General features: G+C 39.5%; 1 long non-coding RNA gene across 1 annotated transcript; it reads right to left on the reverse strand.

Moving 5' to 3' along the window:
• Nucleotides 1-1,569: 1,569 nt before the first annotated feature.
• On the reverse strand, nucleotides 1,570-12,542 carry LOC110203520 (uncharacterized). The gene is made up of 8 exons (XR_002322981.2): nucleotides 10,061-12,542; nucleotides 8,545-8,624; nucleotides 8,226-8,282; nucleotides 7,604-7,687; nucleotides 4,192-4,271; nucleotides 3,876-3,932; nucleotides 2,353-2,432; nucleotides 1,570-2,090 (listed from the first exon to the last, which is right to left on the reverse strand). It is a non-coding gene; the product is annotated as an uncharacterized LOC110203520 (long non-coding RNA).
• Nucleotides 12,543-15,225: the final 2,683 nt, after the last annotated feature.

A 15,225-nucleotide genomic window follows, 5' to 3' on the forward strand; every position in this document is an offset into this window, starting at 1 on the left:
CAGTGCCTAATTGCTGGTTTCAGGGCTGGAGCAGGACCATCTACAATGATAGCCTGGAATGAAAGCCCCTAAAAGCTCTTGGTGGCTCTTACTTTGTTAAACGGAAAATTCTTTGTTCAGGCTTTTTCTTGGATTAATGAAGCAAGAAAAGTTCTCAGGAAAGAGAACTAAAAGGAGTTTGTTAAAAATAGATTATTAAAGGAACCAACAGATAGATAGGCTGATCACTAAAGATGGAGCTATCTTTCATTAATAACTTTCATAATGAGATAAAGACAATTAGAATATGTCCACATTAGCAAAAGGGCATCCCATCAGACACTGTATCTCAGCTCCTTCCCAATTGCCAATAGGTGCTAGCTAAAGGTAGTAGATGACCTGGTACGTGAGGGGATAGCAGGTAATACAAAAACTGCAGATTGGATAACTACCTCCCTCAACAGAGACTCTGCCCACAGTTATTGACAAATAGGAATACAGTCATATGAAAAAATACTCTATATCACAATTGATTAGAGAAATGCAAATTAAAACAATTCTGAGGTATCACCTCACACTTTTTGGCTAATGTGATTGATACGATTGGCTAATATGACAGAAAAGGAAAACGACGTGTTGGAGGGGAATGTGGGAAAGCAGGTATACTAATGTATTGTTGGTGGAGTTGTGAAATGATCCAACCATTCTGGAGAGCAATTTGGAACTATGCTCAAAAGATATAAAGCATACATATCCTTAGAGCCAGCAATACCACTATTAGGTCTGTATCCCAAAGATATCAAAGAAAAGGGAGAAGGCCCTATATGCATAAAATCTTTATAGCAGCTCTTTTTGTGATGGTAAAGAACTGGAAATTGAGGGGGTACCCATCAATTGGGGAATGGCTTAACAAGTTGCGGCATGTGATTGTAATGGAATAATACTGTGCTATAAGAAATGATGAGCAGGATGTTTTCAGAAAAACCTGGAAAGACATATGAATGGATGCAAAGTGAAGTGAGCAGAAGCAGGAGAATATTAAATATAGTAACAGCAATAGTATACACCAATCAACTGTGAATGATTTAGCTATTCACACAATACAATGAACAAAATTACAAAGTACTTACAATGAAAAATGCTATCCACCTCTAGAGAAAGAACTGATAGAATCTAAATGCAGATAGAAGTATGTTATTTTTCACTTTTTTCATGGTGCTTTGGTCTGTTTTTTTCTAAAACATGACTAATATGGAAATATCTTTTGCAACATTGCACATGTATAACTTATGTGAAATTGCTTAGTAAATGAAGGGGGGGAGAAGAAGGATTGAGAAAGTGAATTAACAACTCAAAATTAAAAAAAAAACATAATGTAAAAATATAGTTCCAATTAGGAAAAAATAAAATATTACTATGAAAAAGAGAGATGAGCAAAATGATTTCAGAAAAATCTAGAAAGACTTATATGAACTGATGCAAAGTAAAGTGAATAGAACCAGGAAAATACTGTAAACAGAAACATTTATATTATATGAAGATCATCTGTGAATGACTGAGCTAATGCCAGCAATGAAATTATCTAAGAAAGTTCTAAAGGACATATAATAAAAAATGCTATCCACCTCTAAAAAAAGAATTGATGGAGTCTGAATTCATGATACTGATGACTCCATTTAATGGAGCCAGTACAAAGGAGACAAGAAGCTAAAATAAAAATGTGACCTACATGGAAGAATACTTATGGCTGAGTTCAATAACCTGCTTCTGGGGTCAGCAAAGTAATGGAACTAATGCATATGTTAGACTCGATGTAACATTTCCCACAATACTTTAATGAGAGGCTTGCAAGGAAAGGGCCACTTTAAAGGCCAATAGTTCTAGCCATGTGGACCCTGAATTTTTATGGAAGTGAAGGATGGCAAGAATTAGTCCATATATGGTCAGGGAGGAAAAACAACTGGCTGACCAGGAAGGGCTCCAACTGCTAAAAGGCTGCATCCTGACCTGTATGGTCTGGAAGCCTAGACTTCACATCTCAACTCATCCACTTACCAGACATGTCAAGAAGATCCAGTCAGTGACCTCACTCTTCTCCTCAGCTCCCTGACCTGCAAAATTGAGCAAGAAAACCACCAATATCACAGTTTGTTCTCAGGCTCACAAGGCACAGGAAAAGTAGAGCTCACTGAATACAAGTTAGTGCTTCTTTTTCTTCTCACAGATGCATGTGAGGATGTCCAAGGAAATATGTAGTGCAGGGAAAATAATTCAAAGTGCCATCAGGAGGGAAACTCCTTTTCTTTCCCTGACTAATATGCCCACATCTAACCTCTTCAAATTTCTGAAACACATGCAAATCTGGAAACTCACCTATGAAGAGAATCTGTGAGCCTGTCAAAATGAAACTTGTCCACAGGAGAAAGACTGCCCAGCTCTTCCTGGGAATAATTCTAGAAGCAATCAACAGAGAAAGGTGGTCAACTTTAAGGCACTGACAGGAACAAAGGAGAAACTGGCATTGTGAGGAGGCCTCAGCAGCTGAGCCTATTCTACAAGACTTTTTGTGCTTGGTAATGTGCATTTTTTTGCCATGCTTGAATCCATGGAGGACAAAAAAAAATGAAATCACATCAGGTAAATGCAAAAGGGAGGGGAAAAAGAAGATATGCCCATGTTGGTCACTTTGGTCTCATCAGATCAAGACTGTCTGTTTCAGACCTCAGACACTTTCTACTCAATGGGCTTTGGTCCCTATCACACCTGGGAAGCTGAGTATGGGGAAGATGAATACCCAAGCAAGCCAAAATGATGGCAGGGTTAAAGGAAAATGGAGAAGCAGAATAAAAGTGATATCAGACAGCCAAATGTCCTAGAGTCTTGGACTTGGAGCCAGGAAGGCTCAACTAGCAGCCCCACCCTAGCCACCTATCAGGAGTGTTCTCCTGTCCTGAGTAACTTCCCAAGTCTTAGCATCATTTAATTCCTCTGTCAAATGGACCACAAAGCATATAAGAGTCAGAGGTCTCCTGCTGGAAGGAAGAAGTATACATACACTCCGATATTTACTAAACTTTTTTTTCTGAATTCTTATTAGGGTCTTTTTATTGTTATTCTTATTATGATTGATCATGAACAGAATAGAAAAGCTCTGGCAAGGTTTCAGTGGAAGAACGAATTTTTTCCATCATGTTATAGCAGATCCCTTAGGTGATGCCAAGGATAACTGTCATCCATTTTTTCCAAAAGAAAAAGGAATGGAAGAGACTTCCATTTCCAAGGGAAGAATCAGTTGCAGGAAGATATTTGTGAACCAGAGGGCCACTTTTCACATCTTCCAGAGTATCTCCGACCTAGGAATGAGAAGTACAGAGATGACGTGAAGCCTCAGGGACTTAGAGGAAAGGAGATGTCAACAGTGAATGGGTGGGAGGCCTTGCACATGGTCCAACTGTCTGGGATCCCAAGTACTTGCAATTTATTGTCCTGCTGACTCCATTTTATGGTGCCAGTAGAATGGAAATGAGGAGAAAGGATCAAATGTGAGTGAGATGTGAGCCCCCAAGGCAGTGTCCAGTAGATTGCATTCCTTGGTCAGCCAATCAGGGGACCCACTGTGTACAGCAGAACCAGTTCTATGGATTAGGCCTTTGAAAACCCCAGGAGCCAATTTGCCTGATAGGGGGCTTTCCAGAAAGCATCACTGAAAAAGACTAGGTCTCTAGCCATGTGGACTCTGAATTTTTAGGGAAGTGAAGAATGGCAAGAATGAATCCATATATGGTCAGGGAGGAAAAACATAAGGCTGACCAGGAGGGGCCCCAATTGCTAAGAGATCATATTCTGACCTTTATGGTCAGGAAGCCTGGACTTCACATCTCAACTCCTCCACTTACCAGACATGTCAAGAAGATCCAGTCAGGTGACCTCACTCCTCTCCTCAGCTCTCTGACCTGCAAAATCAGAGCAAGAAAACCACCAATCTCACAGTTTGTTCTCAGGCTGCAAAGGCAAAAAGTAGAGCTTACTGCATACAAGTTAGTGCTTCTTTTTCTTATCATAGATGCACATGAGAATGTCTAAGGAAATATGTAGTGCAGGGAAAGTATTTCAAAGTGCTATCAGTAGGGACACTCTCTTGCTTTCCCTCACCAATATGCCCAGACCTAACGTCTTCATATTTCTGAAATAGACGCAAATCTGGAAACTCACCTATGAAAAGAAACTGTAGGCCTGTCAAAATGAAACTTGTCCACAGGAGAAAGACTGCCCAGCTATTTCTGGGAATAATCCTATACGCAATCAACAGAGAAAGGTGATCAATTTTTTTTTATTCATTTATTTTAACTTATCAACAATCACTTCCACATAAGCTTTTGAGTTTTAAATTTTTGTCCACCTTCCTCCCCAAGATGGCACACAATCTGATACAGGCTATACACATACATTCTATTAAACATATTTTCACATTAGTGATGTTGTAAGGAGTAATTAAAACCAATCGAAGAGCCACAAAAAAGAGAAAACAAAACCAAATAAAAGGAAAAAATTGCCAATAGTGTGCTTCTATCTGCATTCAAACTCCATAGTTCTTTCTTTGGATGTGGATAGCATTTTCCATCATGAGACCTTTGGAGATGTCTTAGATCTTTGCATTGCTGAGAAGAGCTAAGTCTATCAAAGTCAGCCATCCCATAATATGGCTGTTCCATTGTACAATGTTCTCCTCGTCCTGTTCATTTCACTCTGCAGCAGTCCATATGAGTCTTTTCAGGATTTTCTGAAATCCACCTGCACGTTATTTCTTATAGCAAAATAGTATTCCATTACATTACTATACCATAACTTATTCAGCAATTCCCCAACTGATGGACATTCTCTCAATTTCTAATTCTTTGCCGCCACAAAAAGAGCTGCTATAAATATTTTTTGTACATGTGGGTCCTTTTCCCATTTTTATGATCTCTTTGGGATACTGACCTAGAAGTGTTATTGCTGGGTTCAAGGGTATGCACATTTTCATAGCCCTTTGGGCATAGTTCCAAATTGCTCTCTAGAATGGTTGGATCATTTCGCAACTCCACCAACAATGCATTACTGTTCCAATTTTCCCACATCTTCTCCAACATTTATCATTTTCTGTTTTGTCATGTTGGCCAGTCTAATAGACGTGATGTAGTACCTCAGAGTTGTTTTGATTTGCATTTCTCTAATCAATAGTGATTTACAGCATTTTTTCATATGAGTATAGATGGCTTTAGTTTTTTCATCTGAGAACTGCCTCTTCATATCCCTTAACCATTTATGAATTGGGGAATGACTTCTATTCTTATAAATTTAACTTAATTTTCTATGTTCTCTTCCCCTGCATTTCTTTTCATTAGTTCCCTTGATATTCTGGACCTTTTGTTATTCCAAATGAATCTTGTTATTATTTTTTCTAGCTCTATAAAATAATTTTTGATAGTTTGGTATGACACTGAATAAGTATATTAGTTTAGGTAGAATTATCATTTTTATTAAATTAGCTTGTCCTACCCATGAGCAACTGATGTTTTTTCCAATCATTTAGACCTGACTTTATTTGTGTGAAAAGTGTTTTGTAATTGTGTTCATATATTTCCTGTGCTTGTTTCATTAGGTAGACTCCTAAATATTTTGTAATGTCTTCAGTAACTTTAAATGGAATTTCTCTTTTTATCTCTTGCTGTTGGGCTTTGTTGGTAATATATGAAAATGCCAATGATTGACGTGGGTTTATTTTATATCCTGCAACTTTGCTAAAGTTTTTTGTTTCAAGTAGTTTTTTACTTGATTCTCTAGGATTCTCTAATTATATCATTATATCATCTGCAAAGAGTGATAGCTTTGTTTCTTTTTTTTTTGTGCATTCTAATACCTTCAATTTCTTTTTCTTTTCTTATTCCTAAAGCTAACGTTTCCAGTATGATATTGGACAACAGTGGTGATGATGGACATCCTTGTTTCATCCCGTACCTTATTAGAAATGCTTACAGCTTGTCCCCATTACATATGGTGCTTGGTGAAGGTTTTAGGAATATGCTACTTATTATTTTAAGGAAGATTCCATTTATTCCTATGCTCTTTAATGTTTTTAATAGGAATCATGCTGTATTCTGTGAAAAGCTTTTTTTTCCTGCATCTATTGAGATGATCATGTAGTTTCTGTTAGTTTTGTTGATGATGTGATCAATTATGTTGATAGTTTTCCTAATATTAAATGAGCCCTGCATTCCTGGTATAAATCCTACCTGGTCATAGTGTGTTATTCTTGTGATAAGTTCCTATAATCTATTTGCTATTATTTTATTTGAAATTTTTGCATCTAAATTCATTAGGGAAATTGGGCTATAATTTTCTTTCTCTGTTTCGGTATCAGCACCATATTTGTATCACAGAAAGAATTTGGTAAGACTCCTTCTTCAGCTATTTTCCCAAATAGTCTATATAATAGTGGAATTAATTATTCTTTAAATGTTTGATAGAATTTGATTGTAAATCCATCTGGCCCTGGAGATTTTTTTTCCTAGGGAGTTCATCAATGGCTTGTTCAATTTCTTTTTCTGAGATGGGGTTAAGTGTTTTACAAAAGGTGGTCAAATTTAAGATACTGAGAGGAATAAAGGAGGAGAAACTGACATTGTGAAGAGGCCCTCACAAGTGAGCCCATTCTACAAGAATCTTTACTCCTGTTAATGTGTATTTATTTTGCCACTCTTGAATCCATGGAGAACAAAGAAAAATGAAATGGCATTAGGGAAATGCAAAAGGGAGGGGAAAAAGTAAATGTGCCCATGTTGGTCACTTTAGCTGCAATAGATCAGAACTGTCCTTCTCAGACCTCAGACACTTTCTACTTAATAGGCTTTGGTGCCCAGTACACCTGGGAAGCTGAGTATGGGGAAGATGAATACCCAAACAAGCCAAAATAACAGCAAGATTAAAGGAAATGAAGAACCATAAGAAAAATGATATCCAGGGCAGCTAAGTGGTGCAGTGGATAGAGCACTGGCCTTGGAGTCAGGAGGTCCAGAGTTCAAATCTGGCCTCAGAGCAAACACTTGACAGTTACTAGCTGTGTGACCCTGGGCAAGTCACTGAACCTCAATTGCCTAAAAATTAAAAAAAAAATTTTAAAAAAAGGAAGAAAAATGATATCAGACAACCAAACATCTTAGAGCCTTGGACTTGGAGCCAGGAAGGCTCAACTAGCAGTCCCACCCCAGCCACCTATCAGGAGTATGCTCCTGGCGTGAGTAACTTCACATGTCTTAGCATCATTTAATTCCTCTGTGAAATGGATCAGAAAGAGTATCACAATCAGAACTCTGCTGCTGGGAAGAACATACACATACTGTATTCCTACAGTCCTATTTCCTGTGCTCATTTTTGATTTTGTAGTTGACATTCTTACTAGGGCAGATTTGTTGCTGTTTTATTGTGATTAATCATGAACAAAATGGAAAAGCTCAGGCAGAGCTGCAGTGGAAGTATGGAATCTGTCTGTCTGTCACATTGTGGTAGACCCGTTTAGGCAAGACCAAATGCCCCCCGGAGGACCATCATCCATTTTTTTCCACAGACAGGAATTGAAGAGACTTACATTTCAAAGGGAAGACAGTTTCTTTGCAGGAGGATATTTGTGAACCAGAGGGCCACTTCTCACATGTTCCAGTGTATCTCTATCCTAGGAATGAGAAGTACAGAAACGATGTGATGCCTCAGCAACTTAGAGGAAAAGAGATGTCAGCACTGAATGGGTGGGAGGCCTTGCAAATGGTCCCAACTGTCTGGGACCCCAAGTACTTGCAATTTATTGTCCTGCTGACTCCATTCTATGATGCCAGTACAATGGAAATGAAAAGGAAGGATCAAATGTGAACGAGATAGAGTGTCCAGTGGATTGCATTCCTTGGCAGGCCAAGCAGGTGGTCCACTGTGTACAGCAGAGCCAGTCTATGGATTAGGCCTTTGAAAACCCCAGGAGCCAACTTGTCTGATAAGGGGTTTTCCAGGAAAGGGCCCCTGAAAAAGACTATTTCTCTAGCCAGGTGGACCCTGAATTTTAGGGAAGTGAAGGATGGCAAGAATGAATCCATATATGGTCAGGGAGTAAAAACATGAGGCTGATCAGCTGACCAGCAAGGGTCCGAATTGCTAAGAGGCCACATCCTGACCTGTATGGTCAGGAAGCCTGGACTTCACATCTCAACTCATCCACTTACCAGACATGTCAAGAAGATCCAGTCAGGTGACCTCACTCCTCTCCTCAGCTCTCTGACCTGCAAAATCAGAGAAAGACAACCACCAATATCACCATTTGTTCACAGGCTCAAAAGGCACAAAAAAAGTAGAGCTCACTGAATACAAGTTAGTGCTTCTTTTTCTTATCACAGATGCACGTGAGCATGTCTAAGGAAATATGTTGTACAGGGAAAGTATTTCAAAGTGCCATCAGGAGGGAAACTCCTTTCTTTCCCTGACTAATATGCCCACACCTAACCTCTTCAGATTTCTGAAACACATGCAAATCTGGAAACTCACCTTTGAAAATAAACCGTGAGCCTTTCAGAATGATACTTGTCCACAGGAGAAAGACTGCCCAGCTCTTCCTGGGAATAATCCTAGAAGCAAGCAACAGAGAAAGGTGGTCAACTTTAAGGCATTAACAGGAGCAAAGGAGGAGAAACTGACATTGTGAGGAGGCCCCCACAGCTCATCCCATTCTTCAAGAATCTTTCCTCCTGGTAATGTGCTTTTATTTTGCCACTCTTGAATCCATGGAGAACAAAGAAAAATGAAATGGCATCAGGTTAATGCAAAAGGGAGGGGAAAAAGAAGATATGCCCATATTGGTCACTTTGGTCTCAACAAATCAAGACTGTCCTTTTCAGACTTTAGACACATTGTACCCAAAGGGCTTTGGTTTTCAATACACCTGGGAAGCTGAGTATGGGGAAGATGAATACCCAAGCAAGCCAAAATGATGGCAGGGTTAAAGGAAATGAAGAACCAGAATAAAAATGATGTCAGACAGCCAAACGTCTCAGAGCATTGGACTTGGAGCCAGGAAGGCTCAACTAGTAGCCCCACATCAGCCACCTATCAGGAGTGTGCTCCTGGCCTAAGTAACTTCCCATGTCTTAGCATCATTTAATTCCTTTGTCAAATGGACCACAAAGAGTATCTGAATCAGAGGTCTCCTGCTGGAAGGAAGAAGCATATAGACATTCTGATATTTGCTATGCTTGTTTCTGACTTGGTAGTTGAAATTCTTATCATTAATCATGAGCAGTATAGAAAAGCTCTGGCAGGGTTTCAGTGGACAAATGAAATTTGTCCATCATGTTATAGCATACCTCTTAGGTAATGCCAAGGACAACCATCATCCACTTTTTTCCAAAATAAAAAGAAATTGAAGAGATTTACATTTCCAAGGGAATAAAGTCATTTGCTGGAAGACATTTGAGAACCAGAGGGCCACTTTTCACATCTTCCAGGGTATCTCCACCCTAGGAATGAGAAGTACAGAAATGATGTGAAGCCTCAGGGACTTAAAGGAAAAGAGATGTCAACACTGCGTGGGTGGGAGGCCTTGCACATGGTCCCAACTGTCTGGGATCCCAAGTATTTGCAATTTATTGTCCTGCTGACTGCGTTCTATGGTGCCAGTAGAATGGAAATGAGGAGGAAGGATCAAATGTGAGTGAGATAGAGGCACCCCCTAGGCAGTGTCTAGTTGATTGTATTCCTTGGTCAGCCAATCAGGGGACCCACTGTGTACAGCAGAACCAGTTCTATGGATTAGGCCTTTGAAAACCCTTGTGGCCTCACTTGACTGATAGGCACTTTTCAGGAAAGGGTGCCTGAAAAGGACTATATCTCTAGCCATGTGAACCCTGAATTTTTAGGGAAGTGAAGGATGACAAGAATGAATCCATATATGGTCAGGGAGAAAAAAACAACTGGCTGACCAAGAGGGGCTCCAATTGCTAAGAGGCCACATCCTGACCTGTATGGTCAGGAAGCTTGGATTTCACATCTCAACTTATCCACTTACCAGACATGTCAAGAAGATCCAGTCAGGTGACCTCACTCCTCTCCTCAGCCCCTTGACCTGCAAAATCATAGCAAGGAAACCACCAGTCTAACAGTTTGCTCTGAGGCTGAAAAGGCAGAGAAAAATTAGAGCTTGCTGTGTAAAAGCAAGTGCTTCTTTTTCTTATTACAGATGTGCACGAGCACTTCTGAGGAAAGATGTGACAAGAGTGCAGACCTATTTCAAAGCACCATCAGGATGTAACCTCCCTGGCTTTTCCTGATGTATCCCCCCAGAATCAACCTAATCAAATTTCTAGAACAGGTGCAAATCCCGACACTCACCTTTGAAAAGAAACAGTGAGATACTCAAAATGACATTTATCCAAAAGATGAAGACTGTTCAGGATTCCTGGGAATAATCTTTGCACCAATAAATGGAGAAATATAGTTAACTCTAAAGTATTGGGAGGCAGAAAGAATGAAAAAATGACGTTTCTGGAAGGCCCCATAATCTGAACTGAAGTCTGTAAGTATTTCCCCACAGCAACGAATATTTATTTTGCCACCCTTGAAGACATGTAGCATGAAGGAAAAAGAAATGTCAACAGGGATATACAAAAAACATTTGGTTCTCACTTCTCTGAGTTGTCTGATACGGTGCTTCCAAATAAAATGTCTTTAAAATTTCTGTAAGTCTAACTATGTGGGCCCTGAATTTTAGAGCAGGTAAGAATATGATAAAAGAATGGATATGTAGCAAGAGAGGAAAAAGGATGCATAATAGGCAGGATTTCAAAACCTTTAGTGTTCAAAAACCTTTACTGCAGGGTCAGGAAACCTGGACTTCACCTTCCAAATCATCCACTTATCAGACCTGTTAAGATAACAAAGTCATTTAACCTGTGTTATTTTCTCATCCCTGTAACACCGGGATACACAGTTTGTTTAGAAGCTCAAAAGTGGCCCAAAATGTACAGCTTGCTAGGTACAAGTGAGTCATTCTTTTTACTATCACGGATGTGTGTGAGTACTTGTAAAGAAAATTGAGTCAGGAATGCAGTAGAACTATTTAATTGGCCCATCAAGAGGCACCTGTCCCCCACTGCCCTGACTGATACCCTCATCTCCAACCTTTATAAATTTTTTAAACAGATTCAGTCATGGAAACTCACCTTTCAGAAATAACAGTGAGCTTTTTTGAAGTGAAATTTATCCAGAAAAGGAAGATTGCTCAACTCTTCACTCAAATGATCCTAAGGCCCATAAATGGAGAAATAATGTCATTCTTAAGGCATTCATAGTAAAAAGATCAGAACCTGAAGGAAACTCACTTTTCAAAAGTAATGGTGCCGGTTGTGATATAGGACATTTATGCATAGGAGTTAGACAGCTGAACTCTTCCTGGGAGTACTCCTAATGATGAAGAAGTGCAGGAATAATGTTAACCTTAAAGGATTCACAGACAAAAAGATAGACAAATTGATTCCTTGAGTTGACCGTTGACTCCAGCCTGGGCCTACGACATCCTTTGCCACTTTCAGTGTGTATTTTTCCTACATACATTCAACACATGCAGAATTGAGGGAAATGAAAATGCATAAAGTAAAGAAAAACAATTTGGCAGAAAATTAAATACAGTAGTCATAGCTCTGATTCTATTGTCAGCTGACCTGAGGGTACCCCATTCACAACTCTGACCCTGTCTACCTACTTCATATGAAAAACCTTGGAGCTTTAGTTGTATGCATCATGAAGCCCCAATTATATCCATCATTGAATGACTGTATAGAAATGAAGTCAGGGACTGTAGTCAGAATAAGATTTTTACCTTGACATAAGTGACTTCATTTTGCATTAGGCCATCATTTTGTGATGAAGTGTTCCAGTGTTTGTTTTATTTTATTGTTATTATTTATAGTAATATAAATGTATATGTGGTGTCAAAGAAGAGGCCCATGCTCATTGGCTACAGTTAAATATATGAGAACCTCCTCCCCCCAGCAGGACAGGCCATTGATGGATATTTTAAAAATAACTTTAAGCTTGTTTTGTCAGGTATCAATCAAATTAACAGGTAAACAAATTAGGTCATTAGCCACCAAGCAGAATTTGAGTGTAACTAGTTAATGTTTATAACTACAACTCTAATAAAGTCACCAGTGTTCCCAGCCTTCAGCATACCCTTGGCTCCTACATTCCCAGTACTTGGGACTCAATCATCCTCTGGATTCAATGAGAGCACTGCTGATTGACTGAAGGAAATTGGATCACTTACCTGGCAACCACTTTGCAGGGAGATACATGGTCTCTGGATGGGCAGAGCAAGAACCTTGTCACTGAGTAGCACTGCAAGACATGCTTATTGGGAAACTAGAGGAAATTAGATTAGTGGTTTATTCCTGCTAGGGTTAATCCTATTATTGTAATAGAATGTAGAAATTAACATTTGCATGCTCTTGACTAATCAAGTTTGATTGGTAGAATTGGAAAGTCTAAGTCTAATCAGTATTTTGGTCACTCTGCTTAGCATATGCAACAGTAAATGAGTTTAGTGGTTGCATTATGTGTTATAAGTGACAATGCTTATGGATTCCTGTTACAAGTGCCCCATTGGAATATGCTCACAAAGGAATAGAAATAAACAAGGCTGAGAATCAGCTCTGGAACTTACTATATTCCACAAGCCAATAAATAACAAACATTGAGACTAAATCTTCTGGCTGTGGTACCTCTGAATGGAATGTGGCACCACAGAGAGAATGATACACAAAGAACTGCTGCCACTGTTCTGTCTGCTCTGGAGAAAGAGCTGGGCCACTGAACTAGGCTGAGAAATCTGAACAAGCAACAGGAAAGCCCATTTCCTTCATTAGTCATGAGCTGCCAACCATTGCTGGGACTAGAACTCTCAGTACTTGCATCTTCATAAGTAGAGTTAGATCATAAGCCTGGCTAGTCACCTACTGCCTCTATCAAAGAGGGCATGGACGAAAATTTAAACCACATGCTGCAAAAATGGGAAACCCTTCTCTGCCTTTCTCTGTCTGTCTGTCTGTCTGTCTGTCTGTCTGTCTGTCTCTCTCTCTCTCTCTCTCTCTCTCTCTCTCTCTCTCTCTCTCTCTCACACACACACACACATACACACACAAACTTAAAGTCAATATGAAGCCTATACTGATCTGCACTCTCTATGCTTGAGATGGCATTCTGTTAAAAAATGCCCAGAGAAGAAAACCAGCCCTTACACCAAGCTTGCAATATTATGGTCAATTATTAAAAGGAATTTTGTTTTAAAACAAAAGTGTCTCATGAGACCCATCTCCCTGGGAATCATAGAGATGAGATAGAACCTTCGAAATAGCTACACTGATATTTTAATACAGATATGGCAAGTAACAGACAAACCATAGATAGTGAAGATAAGGGTACTTAGCCACTTTCTTGAAAACAGAGCCACCACAGCAGAAAATTAAAAACTCACTCTTGTAAGATTTAGAGGAATTGTTACTTAAGAAGTTAGGGGACAGAAGCAGAACCAAGATGGCAAAGAAAAGCCAACAAGTTGCCTGAGCTCTCCCCAGTTTCCCTCAAAACAATGTTAAATCAATCCACTAAACAAATTCTGAAGCAACAGAACCCACAAAAAGATGGAGTGAAACAATTTTCCAACCCAAGATAATTAGAAGGACTGAAGGAAAGGTCTGTCTCACTTGGGTAAAAGAAGAGTACAGCCCAGCACAGGTGATGTCTAGGCAAGCCAGTGGGAAGCTCTTTACCACTGCACAGATCAGCAATTGAGTCACTGGGTTTTTGGCCCAGCAGGCCAGCTGTGATGACTTCAGCCTGAGTACAGCAGGCAAAATGCCAGCTATAGAACCTCTAGCAAAGCAGGTGTGACTAGGTGGGGCCACTCCAGCACCATGGGCAAGCTACCAGCCCTGAAGGCCCCTGTGAAGAAAGCCAGTGAGCAGGCCCTTGGCCCCTAGTACAAAAAGCTTGGCACAGTGCTCCCTGTACCCCAGGATCAGAGCTCAACTGTAAAAGTCACAAAATAGGCTAGAAAATGAACAAAGATTAAAAAAAGGAGACCTGGCCATAGAACGCTACTATGATGACAGGGAAGATCAAACCACAAACTAAGAAGAAGACAACAATGTTGAAACACCTACATGTGAAGCCTCAAAGAGAAATATGAATTGGTCTAAAGCTGAAAAAGTCCTCTTGGAAGAGTTCAAAAAGGATTATAAAATCAAATAAGAGAGAGGTAGAAGAAAGATTGGGAAATGAAATGAGAGTTAAGTAGAATCAGGGGAGGGGGCACCTCGGTGGTACAGTGGCCCTAGAGTCAGGAGGACCTCAGTTCAAATCCAGCCTCAGACACTTGACACTTACTGGCTATGTGACCCTGGGCAAGTCACTTAACCCCATTGCCTAGCAAAAAAAAAAAAAAGAATTGGCCAAATGAGGAAAAAAGCCACTGAAGAAAACAACTCCTTAAAAAGTAGAATTGGCCAAATGGAAATGGAGGTACAAAAGCAAACTGAAGAAAATAATTCCTTAAAAATTAGAATTGGGCAAGTGGAAGCTAATGATTCCATCAGACATCAAGAATCAATCAAACAAAACCAAAACAATGAAAAATAGAAGAAAATGTGAAATACCTCATTGGAAAAACAATTTATCTGGAAAATAGATCCAGGAGAGATAATTTAAGAATTATTGGACTACCTGAAAGCCATGATCAAAAAAAGAGCCTGGACAGGCATCTTTCAAGAAATTATCAAGGAAAACTACCTTGATATCTTAGAACCAAGGGTAAAATAGTAGTTGAAAGCATCCACTGATGACCTCCTGAAAGAGATCCCAAAATGAAAACTCCCAGGAATATTGTAGCCAAATTCTGGAACTATCAGGTCAAGGAGAAAATACTGCAAGCAGCCATTAATAAGCAATTTAAATATCAAGGAGCCACAGTCAGATTTACACATGACTTAGTGGCATCTACATTAAAGGATCTGAGGGCTAGGAATATCATATTCTGGAAAGCAAAGGAGCTTGGATTACAACCAAGAATCAACTACTTAGCAAAACTGAGCATAATCTTTTGAGGGAAAAATAGATATTCAATGAAATAAGAGACTTTCATACTTTCCTGATGAAAAGACTAGAGGTGAACAGAAAATT

Source organism: Phascolarctos cinereus, unplaced genomic scaffold (assembly GCF_003287225.1).
Source record: "Phascolarctos cinereus isolate Bilbo 61053 unplaced genomic scaffold, phaCin_HiC Scaffold_8;HRSCAF=390, whole genome shotgun sequence".
In the NCBI taxonomy this organism is placed as follows: domain Eukaryota; kingdom Metazoa; phylum Chordata; class Mammalia; order Diprotodontia; family Phascolarctidae; genus Phascolarctos; species Phascolarctos cinereus.